Raw genomic sequence first — 23475 nt, forward strand, 5'->3', positions numbered from 1 at the left:
TGACACCCCCATCCGCACATACGGGACACGGACAGTGGACGTGTGTTTTGGGGGTCAGCAGTTTACATGGGACTTTGTCACTGCGGATATTGCTTTTCCTCTTCTTGGTGCAGATTTTCTGTGTGCCAATGGATTACTCGTCGATGTGAAAAATGGCCGCCTCGTTGACGCATTGAATTTCTCCTCTCTCGCGTGTGTCCGCGACAAGGGGATTTTTGAGGGTCTGTCCAGCTCTCTCTTGGACGGTGATATTTACCACCGGCTCCTCGCCGAGTTCCCCAGTCTGGCGAAGCCCACCTTCTCAGCCTCCACGACCAGACATGGGGTTGAGCACCACATTGAAACCAAGGGGCCCCCGGTTCATGCCAGGGCCCGACGACTCAATCCAGACAGACTGGCAGTTGCTAAATCCGAATTTGCTAACATGGAACGTCTCGGCATCATTCGCCGATCAGACAGCCCCTGGGCCTCTCCATTACACATGGTCCCGAAACCAGGCGGTGGCTGGCGCCCATGCGGGGACTATCGCCGCCTTAACGAGGCTACCACGCCCGACCGTTACCCGGTCCCGCACATTCAAGACTTCTCTGCACACCTGGCGGGCAAACTTCTCTTTTCCAAGGTGGACCTCGTGCGCGGATACCACCAACTGCCAGTGCATCCCTCAGATATACCGAAGACGGCCGTGATAACTCCATTTGGGTTGTTCGAATTTCTCAGGATGCCGTTCGGACTGAAAAATGCCGCTCAGTCCTTCCAAAGGCTGATGGATTCAGTGCTCAGGGACATGCCTTTTGTGTTCCTCTACCTGGACGACGTCCTGGTTGCCAGCTCCTCAGAAGAGGAACACTTGGAGCACCTCAGAGACCTCTTCACCAAGCTCAGTCAGCATGGCCTGATTATAAATCCCGCGAAATGTGTTTTTGGCGTACCCTCCATCCACTTCCTTGGGCATCTCATCACCAAGGATGGGGCTTCCCCCCTGCCGTCTAAGGTAGAGGCCGTCTCCACCTTTCCTCAGCCGCCAACAGCACGGGGCCTCAGGGAGTTTCTCGGCATGGTGACATTCTACCATAGGTTTATTCGCCGAGCCGCTGATGTCATGCGCCCACTCTACGAAGCCCTCAAGGGTAGGTCACCCAATCAAGCTGTTGAATGGACCGCTGAGAGGATCAAGGCATTCAAGGACACAAAAACCGCGCTGTGCCAGGCAGCCATGCTGGCTCACCCAGCCCCCGGAGCCCCAGTCGCACTGACTACAGACGCATCAGACCTTGCAGTGGGTGCTGTGTTCGAGCAGTGGGTTGACAATGCTTGGCAGCCACTCGCCTTTTTTAGTCGCCAGCTGGTCCCCAGAGAACGTAAATACAGTGCATTCGACAGAGAACTACTTGCCATCTGGTTGGCGATTCGCCACTTCCGTTTCATCTTGGAGGGCCGTGAGTTCATCGTCTTTGTTGATCATAAGCCTCTTACGTTCTCCATGTCCAAGACGTCCGAACCGTGGTCTGCCCGCCAGCAGCGCCAGCTGTCATTCATATCGGAATACACGACTGACATCAGGCACATTGCTGGGAAGTCCAACGTGGTTGCGGATTGCCTGTCCAGAGCAACCATCAGCGCTGTGCAATTGGGGCTTGATTATTCCAGTATGAGTGTGGACCAGGCTTCTGATAACGGCATCCAAACGCTCAAGAGCTCAGACACTGGTTTGCGGCTGGAGGAGGTTGCGGTCGGAAACGCAGGGGCCAAGCTTTGTTGTGACGTCTCCATGGGTTGGCCTAGGCCGCTTGTCCCTGCTGGCTGGCGTCGGGCTGTTTTTGAGGCAATACATGGCCTGTCTCATCCTGGCAGGAAAGCATCCATTAAGCTAGTGGCCCAGAAGTTTGTGTGGAAAGGGATGAGAAAGGACGTCCGGGACTGGGTCGACTCATGCGTGGCATGTCAACGCGCCAAAGTGCACCGTCACATCAAGGCCCCATTGGTACCATTTGCCATCCCCGAACGGAAGTTTGACCACGTTAACATTGACCTGGTGGGCCCACTGCCCCCTTCACACGGTTTCACTTACCTCCTGACGATGGTGGACAGGACGACCCGTTGGCCTGAAGCAGTTCCGCTGACTTCCACCTCAGCTGTCGATGTGGCCCGGGCGTTCATCGGAACCTGGGTCGCCCGTTTTGGACCCCCTGCAGATCTCTCATCTGACAGGGGCGCACAGTTCACCTCTGAGATGTGGAACACGGTTGCCGAGAGCCTTGGAGTCAAACTTCACCGCACCACTGCCTACCACCCCCAGGCTAACGGGTTGTGCGAGCGGTTCCACCGCTCGATGAAAGCGGCCTTGCGCGCCAGCCTGACCGATGGGGACTGGGTCGATAAGCTACCCTGGGTCATGCTGGGACTGAGGACCGCTCCCAAAGAGGACCTTCAGTGCTCTTCAGCTGAGTTGGTTTACGGTCAAGTGCTGCGGGTGCCAGGTGATTTCATCCCAGACCCAACGACACCCTGGGCTGCATCCAGGGAGAAGTCCATCTTGCAGGGCACTGCGGGAGCGTTTGTGCCTATCCCCACATCGCGACACGGCAGGCCAGTTTCACGGGTTCCCTCCAACCTGCGCTCAGCTGGTTTTGTTTTCATTCGCCACGATGCCCACCGCGGACCATTGCGCCCTCCTTATGATGGACCGTTTAAGGTCCTGCAGCATGGCGACAAGACCATGGTCGTGGACATCGGTGGTAGGCCAGAGACTGTCTCCGTGGACAGGGTTAAGCCTGCCCACATGGATATGTCCAAGCCATTGGAACTGGCCCAAGCCCCACGGCGCGGCTGTCCTCCTGCGGCACGACCCTTCGGTCCCGTGGGTACCCACTCTGACCCTCCGCCCCCAGCAACTGTGGGCTTTCCAACTGAGTCCACAAGCTCTCACCCCCCTGCTATTCCAACTCCTTGTACCCGCAGTGGCCGGGTCAGCGTCCCAACCAGGCACAGAGACTTTGACTATGGGTGAATTCTGGGGGGGCTTGTGTAGTGGGTTGTACATAATTCACCCACGGAACTATTGTTTAGTTAGCGAGTTCCTAGGGGGACTCTTAATTCGACCGAGTCTAGCCACTCTCGGGTGTTTGTTTTGGTTATCGCAAGTTTACATGTTATTAAAGCAGCGTCCTTTGGCGCCTTTGTTTGACACTCCGCCTACGACTCCCGTCTCTGCTCGCTACAATATATAATATCTTTCCACTAGTGTTCAGTTTATATTGAAAAAAAACTACTTTTGGACTTGAAACTTCTGAGAACCCCGACCATGAAATTCCATGCTGAATTGAATAGAGTAAAGTCTCTCTCCACATGGCCGAATGATGGCCAATGACACAATGTGCTCCTTGCCTTGGCTCAATGTACTCAGAACTCCCGGTTGGCGGTAAGTGCGGCCGTTTGATGAGCTAAGTTTGGCCACACGAGCCCTAATGGCCGCATTAAAAGAGGAGCGCGAGCAGAATGATGGCCACACATCCGTCATTTTAATCGCCCGCTTCATTATTCATCCGACAGCAGCCACCTGCTCATACATGAAGGCTGTCAATGGCCATGAAACCTCGCCGAGTCCACTTTCAAAGAGCGCCTTTAATTCTCAGCCCGGGCATCGGCCTCATTTTTTTTTTCCTGTCTTATTTCCTAAGAGGAAATTAATTGCATCCCCGTTGGTCCGATTTATCATTTGGGATGAGATCATTAGTTCATCTTATTCGAGTTGCGTCACCGTGATGAAAATCCCAAGGAAGGATTTTCATGTGAGGGTGCGGCCTTTTTATGATCTGTTATGTCCGGTCAAGGTTCTCGTTTGGTGTCTGTTAGGTCTTTAACCTTACATCTCTGAATAAAACACAAAAAGAGCGAAAAAAGCGACACCAATTTTCTCAATAGGAGATGCTTCACACTCAAAGCCTGATTCACATCTGACCAGAACTGCTAAAGCTCCCCTATTTTATTACAAACAATTGAGTCACAGGATCTGGGGAGGAGAGTTTAAAATAGCAAGAGGACACCGTTGAACAACAAGGAACATCAAACAGACCAGAGAAAAATAAACATGACAATGCAGCAACTTCTCTTCTGAGGTGAATGGTTGAGTGGTTCGTATTGAGATAAAACTCTTTGAAACAGTCGAAAATATATATATTTTTTTCTTTCTGTGCATCCTGCAACCAAACTACCTGCGGCCTGGTGGTTGCCAACCACTGTACATAAGTGCATTTGGACAAGACGACCTAATTTTGAAAGGAGGTGCTGTGCAATTGTAAATGTAACCAATAAACTTGGTTTAAAGACAACTTTATTGATAGAAACTTGAAAATGTGTAATGTCTTTTTAGTCTCTCCTTACTGTTGTTATTCAATATCCGGCAGAAGCATGGACTTTTAGTGCTGATATTACACACACAAACACATACGCAGAGACACACACGCACGATAAGAGAGAATAAGCTGTCAGCAGCCCGTGTTTGCGCGTCCTCTACATTCTTCACATTAGCACAGAAGGGAACAATGCGTCTCGTGTGGCAGGTGGCCATAGTTCATAATGTGCTGATGCTGACCAAGTGTCACTTTGATCCATGGCGTCGGCAGAGCGAAGGGGGCCGCCGCCACCGCCAGCCCTGCATGCTAAAGTGAGCGCTCCTCGGGGGGAAGCCGGCAGACGCGATACAGATGACGGCCATCGCGTCGGGCCCATTGGATGGGAAGGAAGCGGCAGAAGGGATGGGAGGTGGAAAACGTGGCGCTGCATATTTGTCCATGTGGACCTTAAGCCCTGGAGAGTCTGTCCCAGTTTTCAGGCCTGAAGAGATATAGAGCAATCTGAATCCAGCCCTGCTTTATTGTCTTACTTTATAGTTTGGTATGCCAAGACGCTCTTTTTTGAAAATACTTCTTTTTTTTTCAAAAAAGGTTTAAATCATTTCTTGAAACCACATTAGAATAGCAAGGTTTCTGTTGACTTGTATGGCAACTGACAGTGTGACAGAAGATTGTTATTGTTACTTTGCATTTGGGTACCTAAAGGTGGGGTGTGTCGTCTGAGGTGTCCCTAAAAAGTTGAAAGTTAAATGTGTGTCAACAGTGCCCAGTTCAATGAGCCCTAATGCATTATTTTCCACTGCGCCTATCTACGTTTATCTTATTTTCATCAAAGCTGTTTGGGACGGAACATATTAGGTTCTAGGACCGGGGCCTGGAGGGAGTGGTGGAGAGTGACAGCTTGCTCGTCTCCACATTTTTTTTACCTGTGTGGCATGAAAATGTTGAAAGTAAGAAAATGCCTTCAAGTAGAGTCCAAATGCCAACCCAAACTCCAAGAAAGATGAAAAAAAAAAGGGTTTATTTTTAGCGCATCTGAGAAATGCACATTCTGTGCATCATAAGTGAGCCGACTGAGGCTGCGACCGTGACTTACCTCAAGGTGACGTCCTTACTGACTGATAGTATGATATTGTAATCACATGAAAACCATAAATCTACAAAAAAAACTCAGAATACATAATTGAAGTTGAATGAATGGTCTTTATCGTCATTATACAAAAGTACAATGAAAGCTTCAGTGTATGAGAGTGATTCAGTGATAGCTGGATAGCTCCACACAAGCATTGGGTATCCTGAAAATGAGCAAGGTCTTTGCGATGATTAAGATACAACCGTCCCAAATGTAGCGATGTAGCGGCCATTCTTTTCATGGTTAATAAATCTGGTGTTAGTTAGCTACAGGCTTAGCATGGGTGGCTTGTCAGAGTTGTTATGTAGCTTAGCCACAGTAGGCTGGACCTGCAGCTTCAATAACACTTCCTCTCCTGCCACTGCCTCAGTCTCTTCCCAAATCCAATAACAATCCACGGAGCTCCCACTATTGATCACCATTTATTTGCTGTTGCCGTTGTTCGCAGTCTGTTTTGGTTGGACCCATTGACTTGCATCTGCCCTGCTTTTTGACTGACAACATACATCAGCCTACCACAGTTGTGCACACCGACAGTCATGTCCACCCAACACACACACAAGCTGCCCAATTTGCTGTGGGCTGTCTGGTGCAGAACACGATAAACGATAAGTTGATACGTTCAAAATCTGCTAAGCAGTGAACCAGTGATAACTGAAGCGCAAAGTATCGAGGTTTTTCTGTACATAGTTGTTTACACACACAAACACCTCCAGGCAGGTTGTGCAGTCGACGGTGAACATGATCAAAGTGCCGCCGAAGATGCTTAAACACGCACACATACTCATCCTGTCCAATTTCCATATTCAACAAACTGTCACACTCACACAAACGCTCTCCTTTGCGTTTTGTTTGTTTGAAAGGCACTCGCATTGTGACACGGCGACAACATATTCATGTCACCTAAACAATGCATGTGATAGAACAGCATGTCGACGGCTGCGCCGGGATGTTGCCTCAGTGAAGTTAACAGCGTTTAAAGGCGGCAAAACGCCGTCGTTTGTCAGCCAGACGTCACTGTTTGTTTCAGAAGAAGACGCATGAAACGTGACAGCCGGGCTGGCGCTGTAACACAGGCGGAATATAGGGCTGGGCGGATCGATTTCTATATTGATATCATTGACACTACTCAAATACTTGGACCGGATCTCTACTATTGTCCTGGGATCGATACTCCGCCTGCAGTCAATTGCCCCAAAGCCTTGCTTCTCTATGTCGATAGCAGAGCTTCTCTCACCCAGCTGCCTCAGCCACTTTCTAAGTACCGTATTTTCCGCACTATAAGGCGCACCGGGTTATAGGGCGCACCCCGAAAAAATGGTTTTTGGTCCTATTTTTGACATACATAAGACGCACCGGATTATAAGGTGCTACAATGGGAACGTCGACAAAACAGTCAGATTGTTCAGTCCAACTTATTACCCCCTTAACATTCCGAAAGCTTGCAAATACGCAAATACGTGTCGAGAACACGTGCGGATGCGGTGTCCGTACGATGTCACTCAAATGCATCGTTCCATCATTCGGAAGGTTAAAGTCTTGGGATTCAAGAAATGCCAACCATTCCTTAATATCTATTTTCTTTTTCGCTAGCAACTTTACTGTGCATATGTCAATAAACACTTGGAATTGAGTTTAATTTAAAAATAGACACTCCATTCCATCCATTATCTGCACCGCTTATCACAGAAACATCGAGTTCAGTCTGAAACAAGATACAGGGACAATATAAAATCCGGAGTAGCTCACCGAAGTTGTTGTGTTCATAATAATGTGCAGCCAATGTCCTCTTATATCCGTGAAGGTAGTAAATCCAGGAGAATACAATATTTACAAATACAGAATGGAAAAAAATGCTTTCTCTATGCCGTCAGCCACATGCTATACACATTCATCTTTTTCGGCCAATTGCGGCCTTGTTTCGCCGTTTAAGCCAATGCCAGCCTGTAAATGATAAAAAGGATCCGCCCCTTGACCTCCGAATAACTTTAGCCAATAGTGATCGATTCAACTGATGATTGACAGATCTTTTTCGGCCAATTGCAGGCTTTGTTTGCCGTTCAAGCCAATTCCAGCCTGTAAATGATAAAAAGGATCCGCCCCTTGACCTCCGAATAACTTTAGCCAATAATGATCGATTCAAATGATGATTGACACATCTTTTTCGGCCAATTGCAGGCTTTGTTTGCCGTTCAAGCCAATGCCAGCCTGTAAATGATAAAAAGGATCCGCCCCTTGACCTCCTAATAACTTTAGCCAATAGTGATCGATTCAAATGATGTTTGACACATTGGTTAGCCAATGAAACGCCGGTAAATAAATCCCAGCATACACCGCGTACTACTTGGCGTTCGGGGGAAAATCTAGTCGGCGGCTGCAAGTTAGTTGGAAAACTTTGCAATTTTAAAATTGATCCATAAATAATGCGCACTGTATTATAAGGCACATGGTCAGCTTTTGAAAAAAATAAAGGCTTTTAGGTGCGCCTTATAGTGCGGAAAATACGGTAGATGCCTGAGTATTAGACTGACTCAGAATACAAAATATAAAATATAATAAATAGAAAAATATAAAGTTTTAATCTTTAATCTAAAGTATTCACATCTAAAATAAAAAGCATACACAACCAAGATTTTGCACTTAAAACTGTTTCATGTGTCTTATGTCTGCTTTGTGTTTAGTGTGTTGATAGCTCTGGGTAGGAAGCTAGCTCTCAGTCTGTTTGTTCGGGCCTTGTGGAATCTGAACCGTCAGCCCAATGGTAATAGGTAAAAAAAAAACAGTTGCTGAGCCGTTAGAAGGCCTTAAGTGTTTAGCTCTGGTGAGGTAGCATGAGCTGGCAATATGATCATTTGTCGGACTTTCCCATTTACTGTAGAGCATCGTACGTACTACGTCGTGATGCATTTTGTTAGGATGCTCTGCATGGTTGTGCCGTAGAATTTTAGCTTTTGTAGCTTGTAGCTTTTCCCCGAACAGGAAACACGGTGTAGAGTTTTCATCTACAAAAAGGACAATACCAGGTGTCATTTGTGTGATAAACGGCTTTGCTACTGTGGCAACACTACGCAATTACATAAACACATAACAAAGCTCGACCTGCAGAGAGTAACGATCTGCAACAGAAAAATCTAAAGATGTTACTGTTCCTGAACAAAAACCCGTAAAACCGTTGTCACTGGCACAACAGAGCCAATGAGAGACATTACTTTCATTACTGACGTTATTTTTCAACTATTGTGCAACGATATTGTCTTTGTTTTTGAAAGTTTGCCAAGCAGCTATTTAATCTAAATGAAACAATATTTAGTGTATAAAATCTTCGGGCTGTGTTTGTAGTTATAAACTAACTTAAAGGGAAGTGTGGGGTACCATACTTCGATGATTATTGCATTTCCAATTAGATGGGTATGATCGACATAATGTGTTTATTTAGATTGGATCGATACCAAAATTCACAGCATCGCCCACGCCTTAGTTGAATGCGCTTTTGCTTTCCCTCCTCTCGGATTTATTACGCGGACAGGAAGAGAAAGCACCCCCAGCGCCAAGCGATCTGTCATCTAAACATTATCGGCCAAACACAGCGCCTTCCATACGGCGCTACAAGGGCCGGGCCAAATTGCTATTTTTATGGGACATGATAAAGGAAATGCTTCCTTATGTTCGCTTTCCTTCACTATCCCCCCCAAAACCAACCCCCAGATGTTGGCGCCGTTATTCACCGTGCTGGAAGCAGTTTGGCACTGTGTGATGCTCAATGGGGAAGGAGACCAACTAGACAAATTAGGTGTGTTCCGTGTAAAAGGATGAACTTAAAAAAAAAACAACTTGCTGGTGTAGAAATGTCTTTATTTACAACAATCCATGAACTGAGATACATTTTCTGGTGTTTTTTGAATTGAATTGTCTTTATTGTCATTGATGTCAACACTGTGAAACACTGTGTGCAACGAGATTAGACATGGTAAGGACTTGAGAAAAAAAGATACAAGATCATCCAAGGTAGAACATATTACTAGTGCTAAAACAACTTTAAGTTCCATATATACTCACATATAAGCCTAAATCACATTTAAGCGAACCCCTAGAACCGCCACTTACTAAAAAGAGTTCACAACATGTTAAAAAAAACTAAAATAGGATAATAACTTACTTGTGGAGATAATAAAGATCCATATACTGGTAAAAACAGCTAGAAATACAACATTAAATATATATACATGTCATTTAACTTACATTTGGGCGGCAGTAGCTCAGTGAGTAGAGTGCTCGTCCTGGGACTGAGAAGTCACAGGTTGGATACCTTTCACCTCTGATTTAAAATGTCGAAGTGTCCAAAGGGCAGGACACTGAACCCCGAAAGCCCCCGATAAGCAGCCTTGCATGGCTGACGCTGCTATCGGTGAGTGAGTGCGGGTGTGAATTGTGAAGCGCTTTAGGGAGGCCTTCAGTGACTTGAAAAGCACTATAAATGCAGTGCCAATTACCATTTACCTTCAAGCAGTGCTTTAATGGCAGACGCACGTACAATATTTTTGTATTCCGCAATCATTTGCTTCTTCGACTCAATCGTTGTTGTCACTGTTTTCCACTTTTCCTTCCCCCTATTACTATATTTCTTTATCCATTATTATGGGCTGAAAAAAGGAAATAGAACAAACAAAATCACAATGAAATGAGATGTGCTGCCTCTCAAACACAATTGGGATGGAGCAGATTGACTAACCAGCAAGAAGATATCGAGCAGATCATTATAGCCATTTCCTGTGTAAATGACATATTCCTCTTAGCTTTATGTTGCCAGGGAAAAGACCCACGACCAACTAAAAACTTTTGTTTCCTGACCCATCAGTTGAGAAACACAGACCTCGATAAGCCATGTCTTGCTATGTTGAACTTATGCAATTTGGACCGAATATTTGGACAGAGAAGCAAAAGCTGAAGAGAGCAGTTCTGTTGAGGACTTTCATTGCAAAGAACAAAAATACAAAATAAACAGAATATTCTGGGCTTGTGATCATGACAACGTCCACCCTAAAACGAGCATCGAAAAATGTCTGACCACTGTTTTTATAAGAAAGCTAGGTGGAATGGCACAATTCAAACTTAGTTGGAGAAATGAAACATAACAAACATGGGATTTTCCAGTTCAAGTAAGGAAGTGACATCTTCACAAGAAACCCCTGCCAGGACTGGATCTAACTGGATTTTGGAAGTGAAAGTACTAAATGAACACAGAAAGTAAATGCTTCATTCAATGATGTGGATAAGGATAAGGTGCATTGATAACTATTTAAATCATAAAAGTAATATAAGGGAAAACACGTGAAAACATTTACAATTACACATTTTAACAATCTAGGAATGCAAACAACGGTGAATATATACACTAGGATCTGTAAATACTTCAAGCATAGCAAAATGCTCAACTCAAGACAGCTGTGTGATGAAGTTATACAAGAAAATAAAGTGATGGAATGCAAAGTGAAATTCAAAAAGTCAAACCCATTACCAACTTCCGCCCGCAAACGGCGAGTCGGTGTTGACTTCATCTGCCTGTTTTCCTGTTTCCTCCCCCTCCTCGTCCTCGTCTTTCCCTTCTTGTCCTTTTTTCCCCCCTCTCAATCCTTCCTTCGGCGTGGCTGACGGCAAACTGACAGGCCCTCAAACTGCTGGCAAGGAGGCGAGCATTAATTAAGTCATTGCCGGACTGTAATTTCCTTGAGAAGTTAAAAAAAAAGAGGGGGGGGGGACTCACACCAGAGAAAAGGTTACCAAGACCTTTTCTGTGTCAGAATTACCATGTGTCATGAATATTAATGCGCTTAATGAAGACAACCTTTGCTTCATCAAGAATGTTCCAGTTGCAGGTGCCAAGCTGATAAACTCGCTCACTGATGGCTGTTTTATTTCATTTTATTTCAACTTCTACTTCACGTCAGATTTTCCAAGCCAGTTATTCAAATCAAGCCATCGCTCGTCTCGAACGGGTTTCTTTTTTTTTCCGCTGCCGTTTTGCACGGTGTTGGTTTGATCTCTTTGACCTACTGAATGCGGCGGTCATCAGAAAACCAAATCATTACTTCTTTTATTTATATATATATATATATATATATATATATATATATATATATATATATATATATATATATACATACATACACATACACAGATGCTGCCCTATTTAAGAACAAGATAGGTTGAATTTGTTCGTAAGTTGCTTCACTGCTATATTTTGTATGATCAAAGTACTAGGCTGGGCCTACTAAAGCTTAGGTTATACAGACGCTGCCATACTTACGAACGAGATTGGTTCCAGACGATCCTTTTTAAGTTGAGTTTGTTTGTAAGTTGCTTAAGCGCTAGATTTTTATGTTTAAGGTTTGTATAAGTATGTTTAAGGCTTGTATAAGTAATCTGTACTGTTTTGTACTGAAAAAAAAAAAACATTTCATAATACAATATTCTCTATAAAGATAAATAAAGTTTTGTTTAAGAGGATGCACTTCAAGAGGTCCTACTCCATGGTAAAGAAGTGCCCGAAAAAAAGTCATTTTCTCAACCGCATCAAGCTTTCTTATTCCACTTTCATTTCAAAAGAAACAACTCACCTTCTCTTTACACTCTACACAAGATTTTAAACAATAGAAATATCAAAGTTCTGAGCGCTAAAGGTGAAGTGCAGTGTTTTTCCACACAAACTAGGAAGTAGAAGCCGAATTTCTTCCTCGGGGTTGATGCCGTGTGCCTCTCACAGTGCCACGCAGCGGAAAGAAGCAGAACAGCACTGTCCTCTACTCGGAAAAAGGTGCACACAATACAAAGTCCAACAGCAATGTCCGGATATTTTTCGACATCCCGAAATTTTTTTTTGTATCTACCATTTTACGTAAGTCAAAGTAGGGGAGCGCTTGTATATATATATATATATATATATATATATATATATATATATATATATATATATATATATATATATATATATCTTATTTTCACACTACAAGACGAGTCATAGTATAAGGCTAACCAGCCAAAGATAGTGTTTTCTGATGTTTCTATTCATATTTAAGATGGACCAAAGTGTAAGGAGCATGAAATTAGTACTACTTAAGGGCTGGGGTTTTACAAAAGGTCACATGGACAGCGTTCTCCACTATTGACAGTCGTTGGCCTGGTTTTGGGTCATGGCAAAGTTGGCACCAGTCCATTCCTTAATGTTGCCAGCCCAGTTTTTTCTGTCTTCCCCTGCCCCCTCAAACTGTCCCCTGGAGAATGATCTAGGTCAGTCCTGATGATCTTGTACCCGACCGTACTACTGAAGTTTTTGTCCGCGAACAGTTGACAACAGATCTTCGTAGGGTCCAATGTGCCCCATTCTGGTACTGCGCTCCTTTACGTTTGTCACATTGGTGAAGTAGCGGATGCCCAGATGTTTCCTGTAGCATTGCATCTCTATGGCTTGGAATTTATTTTCCAGTTTTGCTGTGAGAGTCTATGTCTCGCAAGCATAGAGGAAGATAGAAGTAACCGGTGCTTGCATCAGTCTGATCTTGTTTACATTAAGTCATGCAAGCTGTGGTTTGAGCTAACCAATTTTTTTAATGTTTTTAATCATGAGACTAGGTGGTTTTACATCATGCAGAAAGTAGGACTACCTCAACTGTCTTTTCCTATCATTCTTATTGCATAATAAAGATGCGTAAAAATTGACAGAAATCATTTACTGTCAGATTATAACATCCAGACGCACGCTCGTGCTCCAAGAATCTATTCCGATTGTGTACTATCGTCTCTGATGCCGGACTGGGTTGAGAGTGAGCATCTGCCTCCTGAAATGGGACGACACTTCTTATTAGGCAGAGATTTCAAACTAAATCAGGGATTCCCAAAGTGGGGAGTGTGCACCCTAGGGGGTGTGTGACTGCCTTTAAGGGGGGGATGCACAACTTACAATGTGTTATAGCTGTCTACTATAATCAGACATTTTTCTGTTTTTTTTTTTTTGGTTAAATCTATTTTCAAGGGGGTGTAACAGAAAGAAAAGGTCACAACTATAAAGTGAGCAAAAAAACAAGAGAAATAATAGCATTTAGGTGCTGTCCAGAATTTGTAAATGTTTTACTCACTGATTCCATTTTCTGGTTTAAAACATTATTGCAGCCCCTGTCTAGCCCCTTATGTGGTGCGTGCAAGTATGTGCATTTCTTAGAAGCGCTTGAATGAAGTATTCTTTTTTTCATCTTATTTGGAGTTTGTGTATGTGTTTGGAAATGGGGCTTTTCTTACTTTTGCCATTTTCATGCTAAACATACAAAAAACTGCAATGACGATATATAAACCTATACGCATATATCTGTTTATCAACTGCAGGCAAAAATAGGGTGTTGATATGATAATGATGTTTTCATTTAGGATCTATGTATGCAGATATATATATATCAGATATATATATATATATATATATATATATATATATATATATATATATATATATATATATATATATATATATATATATATATATGTGTGTGTGTGTGTGTGTGTGTGTGTGTGTGTGTGTGTGTGTGTGTGTGTGTGTACAGTATATATACAGTAAATAAAACAACTATTTGAACACCCCGCTATTCTGCTATTTCTCCCACTTAGAAAATCATGGAGGGGTCTGAAATTTTCATCGTAGGTTCATTGTCCATTGTGAGAGAGATAAACTAAAAAGAAAAATCCAGAAATCACAAGGCATGATTATTTTAAGTATTTATTTGTGTAATACAGCTGCAAATAAGTATTTGAACACCTTTGTATCATCTAGAATTCTGACTCTGAAAGAGCTGTAAGTCCGCCGATTAGAAGTTCACCTGCAATCCATGTATCATCCTGAATCAGATTCACCTGTTTGAGGTCGTTAGTTGCATAAAGACAACTGTCCGCCCGTTACAATCAATAGCACTTTAACTTGTAAAATGGCGAAGACGAAAGCGCTGTCCAAAGACAACAGAGACAAAATTGTACACTTCTACAAGGCTGGAAAGGGCTACGGAGCAATTGCCAAGCAGCTTGGAGAAAAAAGGTCCACTGTTGGAGCATTCATTAGAAAATGGAAGAAGCTAAACACGACGGTCAATCTCAATTAGAGTGGAGCCCCATGCAAGATATCACCTCGGGGGGGTCTCAATGACTCTAAGAAAGGCATCATTTGGGGGTGTTCTTCTGCACACAGGACAGAACGAGTGCACTGCATTAAAGAGAGGATGACTGGGGCCGTGTATTGTGAGATTTCGGGAAACAACCTCCTTCACTCAGTCAGAGCATTAAAGATTGATCGTGGCTGGGTCTTCCAACACGACAACGACCCGAAGAACACAGCCAGGAAAACCAAGTAGTGGTTCCGTAAGAAGCATATCAAGGTTTTAGCATAGCCCACACAGTCTCAGGACCTGAACCCAATCGAAAATCTTTGGAGGGAGCCTAAACTCCGTGTTACTCACGACCGCCTAGAAACCTGACTGATCTGAAGAAGATCTGTGTGGAGGAGTGGGCCAAGATCCCTCCTGAAGCTTTTGCAAACCTGGTGAAAGACTTAAAGAAACGTTTGACCTCTGTAATAGTAAACAAAGGCTAGAGTACTAAATATTAACATTTTACATCATTTGGAGACCGGATGGCAACATACGGTAGCCTGGAGAGGGATGGGCGCCACTAGAATGTACTTGCCCAAGACACACCACTGGAAATGGTGCCCCTACAACCTTTGTGGTTAAGGGATCCAGCCCAACCAGCTAACTTAAAAGTGGTGCACCAACTTGTAATGTGTTCTGTAACACCAGGTCCAGGCAGGCAGCCATCCACATCTCGTCTTATCTCTCATTCCGTGTGCGTGGCGAGGAACTCGGTCCATCCTCTTGAGACAAAGGACCACACGCACAACCTCACTCTCGCGCAAACCTCGACGAGAGGTGTGAGGTGCGCTGTCATGCACCTCTCATTAATTCCGAGCTGTCAGCGGCCCCCCCCACACCTCCTTCCCTTTACCGTATCGGCCCCCGGAAAGGTGACAGCTTTCCGATGACTGACAAAGGCTCTTTAGGTGATACGGAGGATCCCCTTGCAGCAAACGCCGGCTTGTGTAAAGTGCCCCTCAAATGTCACTTTTGCCGCCCTGAGACGCGCACGCCTACTAAGAAAAAAAAGAGTAAAAAAAAACAGAGGACCGCTCTCAAGTCGTCAAGCATGTGTGACATCTCGAGGCTGCGAGTGTCACTGAAGCATCAGCTCTTAAAGCTTTTAACATCCGAGAGAGGTGGCGTTGTTTGACAGTGCTATTGGTACATGCTATCGTTGCGTGTCATTTATTTTCCTCTTCCACCTTCCTCGAGTGCTTTGGATTCACTTGTTTTTCTTTTCTTGTTTTGTTTTTTTATGGAGATGTATAAAACAGAGGCAAACTTTCCCTGCGTGTCCGTTCAGCTGTCACGATGACAGCGAGCCGATTTTCAGTGTCAGGTGGTACCATGCGGGACCGGGTCAAGTAGAAAGAAAAATGTTGTATTGTTTGGTCCGTATTGACATCCTCTTGCTTGTTCGTGACAATTTTGTTACCTGACCTGAACATATATACTTGGAAAAGATTTTTAGCCTGCCTCGGCTGAATGACCACATGCTTTAACAGGGTAAAAACTGTCAAATCTAAATAATTACCTTGTTTACTACACTATGAGGCGCACTGGATTATGAAGCACACCCCCAGAAATATGATTGTGATATTTTTTTCTTATATAAGATGCACGGGACGATAAGGCTTATAGTACTCTCTCTCTCTTGGGGTTGTCCATCGATTCGATGATGACCATCTTCTTTTATTTGTGAGTCTGCTGATGTTTGAACAGTCCGATCCTGGATTGTGGTTGGAGACTCAGGTAAAAGAGGATACCTGCGCAATGATGGTTTTTAAAGTGGCGTAAGGGGTGCGCTTTCCCCAACGCCACTATCTTGATTGTAAAGAAGATGGTTCCAGTGGCAAGGGAGACCCTAGACGACTGGCATCTTCCTACAACTGCAGGCGGCTAACGGGATCCAGGTCTGTAGGAAACCGCCTCAAAGCGTGCCGCCACCAGCTTTTGGGATCACTCTTAGTCTGGACTCTACCCTTCGACCTGTTCGGCTTGGGTAACCCTACCAGGAGTACGAGACTCCCGCCGACATAGCTCTAGGGGTCATGGAGACGCGCAAAGTGCCCCACCACGATAAGGTGGTGATCCGTTGGGATTATAGTACTGAAACTACAGTAACACACACACTTTAACAGTGTGAAAACTGTCAAGTCTGCACAATTACCGTATTTTCCGCACTATAAGGCACACCCTCGAAAAGTATTTTTGGTGATATTTTTTTTCATATATCAGGTGCACCAGACTACAAGGTACATAAAATTAAAATAACAGTGACACACACCATTTGACAGGGTAAAACTGTCAAACCTGCGTGATTACCATATTTTAGCACTATAATGTGCACCGGCTTATGAAGCGCACCCCAAAAGTTTGTGACACAACAGGAATCTAACCTGGATCGCGGCGGGGAGAGCGCCAGATATTATCCACAAGGCTACTCGGTATATGGACGACGCATGAAAACGTTGTTTGATGTTTGATGTCATCATCACTCTTATTTTTAGTGCCACCATCATTGATATTATTGGCCCGGGTGCAAAACATTGTCAGATAATAAACCAGGCTATGGTACAAAAGGTGTTGGGACCGCTGAAATGCAGTATTTTATCGTCAACTTGCAAAGTCTTTACAAAGCGCCCACGATTCTTGAATGAATGAAGAGAAAGACATTGTGGGAAGTATTTAGGTCCACCTGGAAGATATGATTAAACTAATCGCGGCACGCATTGTACATTTCTCACTTACAATACTCGTTGGTACTTTTGTTTGTATCTGATACCGTTACTAAAAACAGTGTGATAATGAGATAGGACCTATTGCCTTTTCCAACGTAACTTGCATCGCTAGTAGCCTGGTGGTGCGGAAAATACAGTGGGCCTACAAAGTCTTTAGCTTGTCTTTAAGTTTTAGGTTTTGTTATTCAGACTACTTCAGTAGCCTACCCTCCATATTATAATTACAAATGACAGATCTTTTCTAAGCACAACACATTTATTCACAAACAATGGGCACCAAATGATTTTCATGTTTGGCATTGAATGTGAATAATGGTGTATTTTAACTGTTGAGTGAAAGGAGTGTTACACCTGAACCAACTCACTAAACTGAACAAACTCAAATGGGAGCTATGAAAAGATATAATGTTTGCCTTAGATGTCATACTGGTTAATATAAATAAAAAAGGATACAAGATCAAAGTTTTAGCAGTGCATTGGCAGCAGTCTTGAGAATAACGCCTTTATGAATAATGATGTTACGGAATGGCAATAGTTCTTTTCAGTAACGCCAACTATTTTTTGTGCTGGTTCAATTCTCTTACTGATGATCAATAGCAGTGAGTTACGCACATTCTTGTGCCAGTATAAGTACCTGTTTTTGTGTTTTATTTTTACATATGTTTTGGTGCGTGCACTTACGTACATTTCATGTGTTGACTTATGTTTAGTGTTTTTACTTGCGGTTTTGTGTGTGTTAACGTACATTTTTGTGCGTGTTCATGAACGTTTTGTGTGGGTGTTTGTGTACATGCTGATTGTTATTTTATTATATATTTGCTGTTTATTCTTGTTGCACTTTAACTTTTGGATAAATGTGTTGTTTGTAAGGTGCAAAAAATAATAGAAAGTTCTTTAACTTATTTTCAAATTGTATACTGCCCAGAAAATTTCAAATTATTTGACATACAACCTATTTCATAAAGTAACACAAATACTGTAGTAACTTTCCCTGGTAACTTGTTGCCTTTACTATGGAGTAATTAATTTACTTACGTAGTGAGTAACTAGAAGCCGGATTTCTTCTTCGGGGTGGATGCTGGGAGACCTCTCACAGCACCACCACACGCCAGTAGCGGTGGAAAGAAACACTACAGTACTGCCCTCTACACGGAAAAGGTGTGCACAATACAAAATCTAACTTACAGCAGTGTCAGGATATTTTTCCACATCCAGAAATTTTTTTTCGTATCTACCGTTTTTCGTAATTCGAATTCTCGTAAGTAGGGGAGCGTTTGGTTTGCAGTCATTAAAAAAAATAAAAATCATAACTTTTGATATAAATGACCCAGATAATCGATTCTTATTGGATATATTCAGAAATTTATGGCGGGCTGGTATTGAAACATCTAACGGGTCTGCAGGCTACTTGTTTGATATGCCTGCTGTAGCCTAATGAGACGGTTACACACAACTTTATAACACATGCACACAGAATTATTTATTAACGTTATGCTCCTCCAATAAATACAAACTATTGTTCCACTTTTGTATAAACAAGTGCTGAGTGACCCTGGTCAGCCGACGCACCGCAGTCAATCACCTCAACTTCTGTAAGCATATAAAGAATATAAAGCATATAAAGTCTCTTATTTTTTGCTGGGTGATCGCAAAAATCCCTCTCTTCATTTTAAACACTCTGGCAGATGGAAATTGAATTAATTCTTCAACTTAATTCCACAACTCCAAAAGTTCACGGCCCGTGCACACCTTAATATGTGTGGCCTTCACCTTTACAGGCTCATAAAAACGCACTGAGTTGTGCCTAATTTTTTTTGTAATATGTAATTTAAGAGCAGGGTATGGTAATGGGAGTCTACGTTGGTGTGCTTTCCGAAGAGAGAGTAAAAAAAAGTGTGGCCACGGAAAGGTCAATAATATTGTTTAATGCAGCTTTAATGATTTGCATTCTTTAGCCCGTATTTTACATGGCGATTTGCAGCCAATAAAAGCAGGCTGCCTCTTGTTAATCTCCTCTGAAATATTGTCATGTTCAAGGCAGCCATGCATTGAATTAATGAAGATTCAAATATTATGCAGCGCAATCACGTTTGTAACAATAACATCTGGGTGCTGAAGTGGAGGTGCCATTCTATTTACAGGGTTACCGCAGATACTTGAAAGGTCTTAAAAGGAATTAAATTCATGATTCTAAAAATAAGCCTTTAAAATGTCTTAAATTCAATTTAAAGTCATGTTTCAAGTCAAGTCATGTTTATTTGTGACCCTCTTAATCAGAAAGAGTCTCAAAGGTCTGCACAGACCACAGATGATTGCAAACTACAGACTATTATGACACCATCCCCTGATCTAAAACCTACATGATGTAACGACCAGAACGGAATTAGGACCCAGATGCGTAACGTTAACCACAAGTTTATTGAGATAGAGGAAAGGCAGCGCCCGCATCAATAAACATGATTTGTGAAAACGACATTCCTAAATAAGCTTGATTTTGCTCTTCGAATACCACCCACTGTCACTCAGCGTGAAATGTTATGCTATTCGATCATTCACTCAAAGGAGTACTGAATTTTTTGCACTATTGGGCGCACCTAAAACTCCAATTTGTTCAGTGATATAATAATGTGCATTTTGTACCGCAGAAAACGGCAAACTTCTTGGAAATGCATACAGTGATTATCGGTATGTTACCATAAAATACCATATGGCCATTGTATGCAACAGGAATCTAATACAGTGAATGGTGGTGAGAGATCAACAGTGGTACAAGTAATATGTGATAAGGTATTAGACCTTATAACATGATCACACTAGTTTTACTCACAGTGCCAGGAACACTGATATGCATAGTGCATTCTGATGAATGTTCGAGAACGGAGAAAACGTAAAGTCTTACATGAAAAAACTTCACTAACTCTTTTAAGTATGCATACTTTTTAAACTGAGAGGTTATTGAAAAACTGGAGAGACTGTACAGTCAGAATGCACTATGCACACCAGTGCTGTGTCATGAACCAGAACAGGATCAGGACCCAAACGCGTGACGTTCTCACACAAACCTTTTATTTTACGTGAAACGGGGAGTCATGCACGTTAGGCAGCAGTCTGGCGTGAAATGATAGGAAGCCAGAGGCTGACAAGATCGATACCAACTGCCCGAGTAGATATCGGACTGATGGGGTCGATACCGGACAGGACAGAGAGACAGGATTGATAATGAAACATGGTATCGAAATTAAACAGGACAAACAAGACGGGAACGAAAACTGGAGAGAATAATAAACAGTACAAAAATAGATGGGAACGAAACTGGTAATCAATATTAAACAGGACAACAATAAACGGGAACAATACCGGACTGGAAATACCAACAGGAAACAGGACCGAGTCAGAACCCTCGTCTTGCGGGGCAGATGTTCGTTGACGGACTGACAAAGTAAGAGAGAGCGCACTGAGCTTAAAAAGACGGAAAGCCAATATGTTAATGAGCTGCAGCTGGCGCCACACAGGCGGAGCCAATTGGGCGCCATGGCAACCGTGACAAATAGTGTTATAATGGGATAAATTCCAAAGCTATTTTGTATTTTAGCTGCACCACTGGTGGTGTAGTGGTAAAGTGCCTGCATCCTCACCGCCGCTACCCAGATTCGATTCCAGTTACTGGTACTAGCAATGTTTCGCTGATTTAAATCAGCGACCTTCATCAATTGATCAATCATTGAACTTTTATTTGCTGTAAGTGTATAAAGAGCACACAATTAAGCACGATTTTATGTGCCTTATAGTCCAGTGCGCCCTATGTATGAAAAATAGATGGCATCATATGTTTTGGGGTAGCACCTCGTAAAGCGACGTGAAAAAAAAATTATTTATGCATATTACAATTGCTAATTTCGTGTGGCTGTGTTCGAAGATAAAAAAAAAATAACCTGTTTATTCAAGTTCTTGTTTATTTTTCTCTTAGAACCGAGTTGCGTTCAAGCGCTCATCTAAAAAATAACGTTTGGCACCGAGCGAACTTGCATTTAATAAACGTGTTTTGTCAAGACGACATTCCCCAGAAAGCCTGCTTAGCTCTTCAAATAGCCGCTGCCATCACTCGGCGTGAAATTTCATGCTAATCGTCGTCAGTCACCAAAAGGACTAATTGATCAGGAATGAACGAGAGTGAGCGGTGAAAAAACGAGGTTCCGGCGACTCGGGAGTGGAAAGCGTGATCAGCGATCGTCTCCGTGAGTGCACATGACACTTGGCTCATTTCGCTGGTAGCTACATGACTGATGTGCGACGTGATGACTCCGTTTTTTTTTTTTTGTCTTTTTTGACGTGTTTGAAGGTTCGGCCGTTTGTGAAGTTTAGTGACGGGCGTGTCGGCGAGCGCTTTAGCGAGATAAGTCGTTTGACACGCGCACATCACAGCCTGCCCGACGCCTTCTCTTTTTTCCCTCCACTTTTAGCTGTCAGTACTGACACTGACACACTCTAAAAAAGCTGTCAAAACTAAAAATACTGTTAAATTGATCTGGGGCCGCTTTAGAAGGGGGAAAAAAACAATAATTTGCTATTTAAGAAGCAACAAAAGAATGCACCCACCCCCACCTCTTTTCAGGCTTGATTAGAGCAATTAGATGTATCCTCTAGAGTGAAGGCCGTTCAAACCAACAGACATTGAACGCAACACGACAGTTGTAACGGTTGACAGGACATGTCCTCATGAGTCTGTTTTTGAAGTAATTCATACTTGCTCTCACATATAGCATCATAATCTCACACAAGCACTACTATTCGGACATAGTCATACCATGCACAGACTCTATTCTCTCATACGCGCTACTATACTCTCTCACACAAAATGATATACAGACGCTGCCCTACTTACGAACGAGAGGTTCCGGACGATCGTTTGTGTCAGACATCTTGCATAAGTAACCTGTATTGTTTTGTACTAAAAAATAAGCATTTCATAAAATAATATGCTCTATAAAGATAAATAAAGTTAAGTTTAACTTATTTTTGGAAGATGAGCTTCAAGAGTTAGGCGTTTTCGTCCTCCGTGGTAAAAAGCGATCCGACCGTTTTCTCAACCGCATCAAGCTTTCTTATTCCACTTTCATTTCAAAAGAAACGTGTCGCCTCTTCTTTACACCAACCATATTGAATGGATGCATGAGATATTATACACGAAAAATGTCAAAGTTCTTAGCGCTCTGGAGATACAGTATAGAATGTTTACACACAAACTAGGAAGAGGAAGCAGATTTTTTTTTTCTTCCGGGTGGTTGCTGGGTGACCTCACAGCGCCACACGGAGGTAGCAGCAGAAATAAGCACTGCAGTGCTGTCCTGTATGAGGAAAAAGGTGCACACAATACAAAATCTAACTTGCAGCAATGTCCAGATTTTTTTCGACATCCCGAAAAAAAATGTTCGATCTACCGTTTTTCGTAACTCGGATGTCCATAAGTGGGGAAGTGTCTGTACTCTCACACACATACTATTAAACTATCATTCACCTACTACTATACCTCCACCAACATACTACAATAGTCTCTCGCAAACACTTACATATCACACACACGCTACTGTAGACTCTTTAACCGCGATCACATTCTTTCACACAGACGACTATACTCTCAGTCTTACACACACACACTATACTCCCACACAAACACTGCTAAAGACTCTCAAACATTATCATATTCACTCACACCCACTATACTCACAAATACTCGATTATACTTTCTCATATAAACTACTTTTCTTACTTAACACATCCTTACATTTCGATCGCATCACTTTTCAGTGTTATTTTCCTCAAGGGACTTTTGGTAATGTAGTGCTGTGGTAAGCACATTCGCGTAACACACGAAAGGTCCTAGGTTCGAGACCGGGTGGAAACATGTGTTGGCCTGTAGAGGGATAGGCACCACCAGGCTGTACTTGCCCAGGACACAACACGGAAAATGGTGCCCCTGAGATCCTAGTGGTTCAGGTTTCCAACTAATATTTTATGTTGACAATATCTGCGTATTATTTGCCCTCGTGTAGGTTATAGACCAGGGGATGGTGTCATGATAGTCT

General features: G+C 43.1%; 1 protein-coding gene across 2 annotated transcripts in view; it reads left to right on the plus strand.

Annotated features, from left to right (window-relative positions):
• Positions 1 to 21492: 21492 nt before the first annotated feature.
• LOC148371328 (teashirt homolog 1-like) overlaps positions 21493 to 23475 on the plus strand; it is a 76933-nt gene continuing 74950 nt past the window's right edge. Inside the window, exon 1 of one of the 2 annotated variants that reach the window (XM_088329351.1) lies at positions 21493 to 21627. The gene's annotated coding sequence lies outside the window, so the exon portion shown is untranslated. The remainder of the gene's footprint in view (positions 21628 to 23475) is intronic. The other variant, XM_088329352.1, reaches the window with a different exon arrangement.

This window comes from Urocampus carinirostris, chromosome 2 (genome assembly GCF_059441175.1).
Source record: "Urocampus carinirostris isolate Australia breed hairy pipefish chromosome 2, RoL_Ucar_1.0, whole genome shotgun sequence".
Lineage (NCBI taxonomy): Eukaryota > Metazoa > Chordata > Actinopteri > Syngnathiformes > Syngnathidae > Urocampus > Urocampus carinirostris.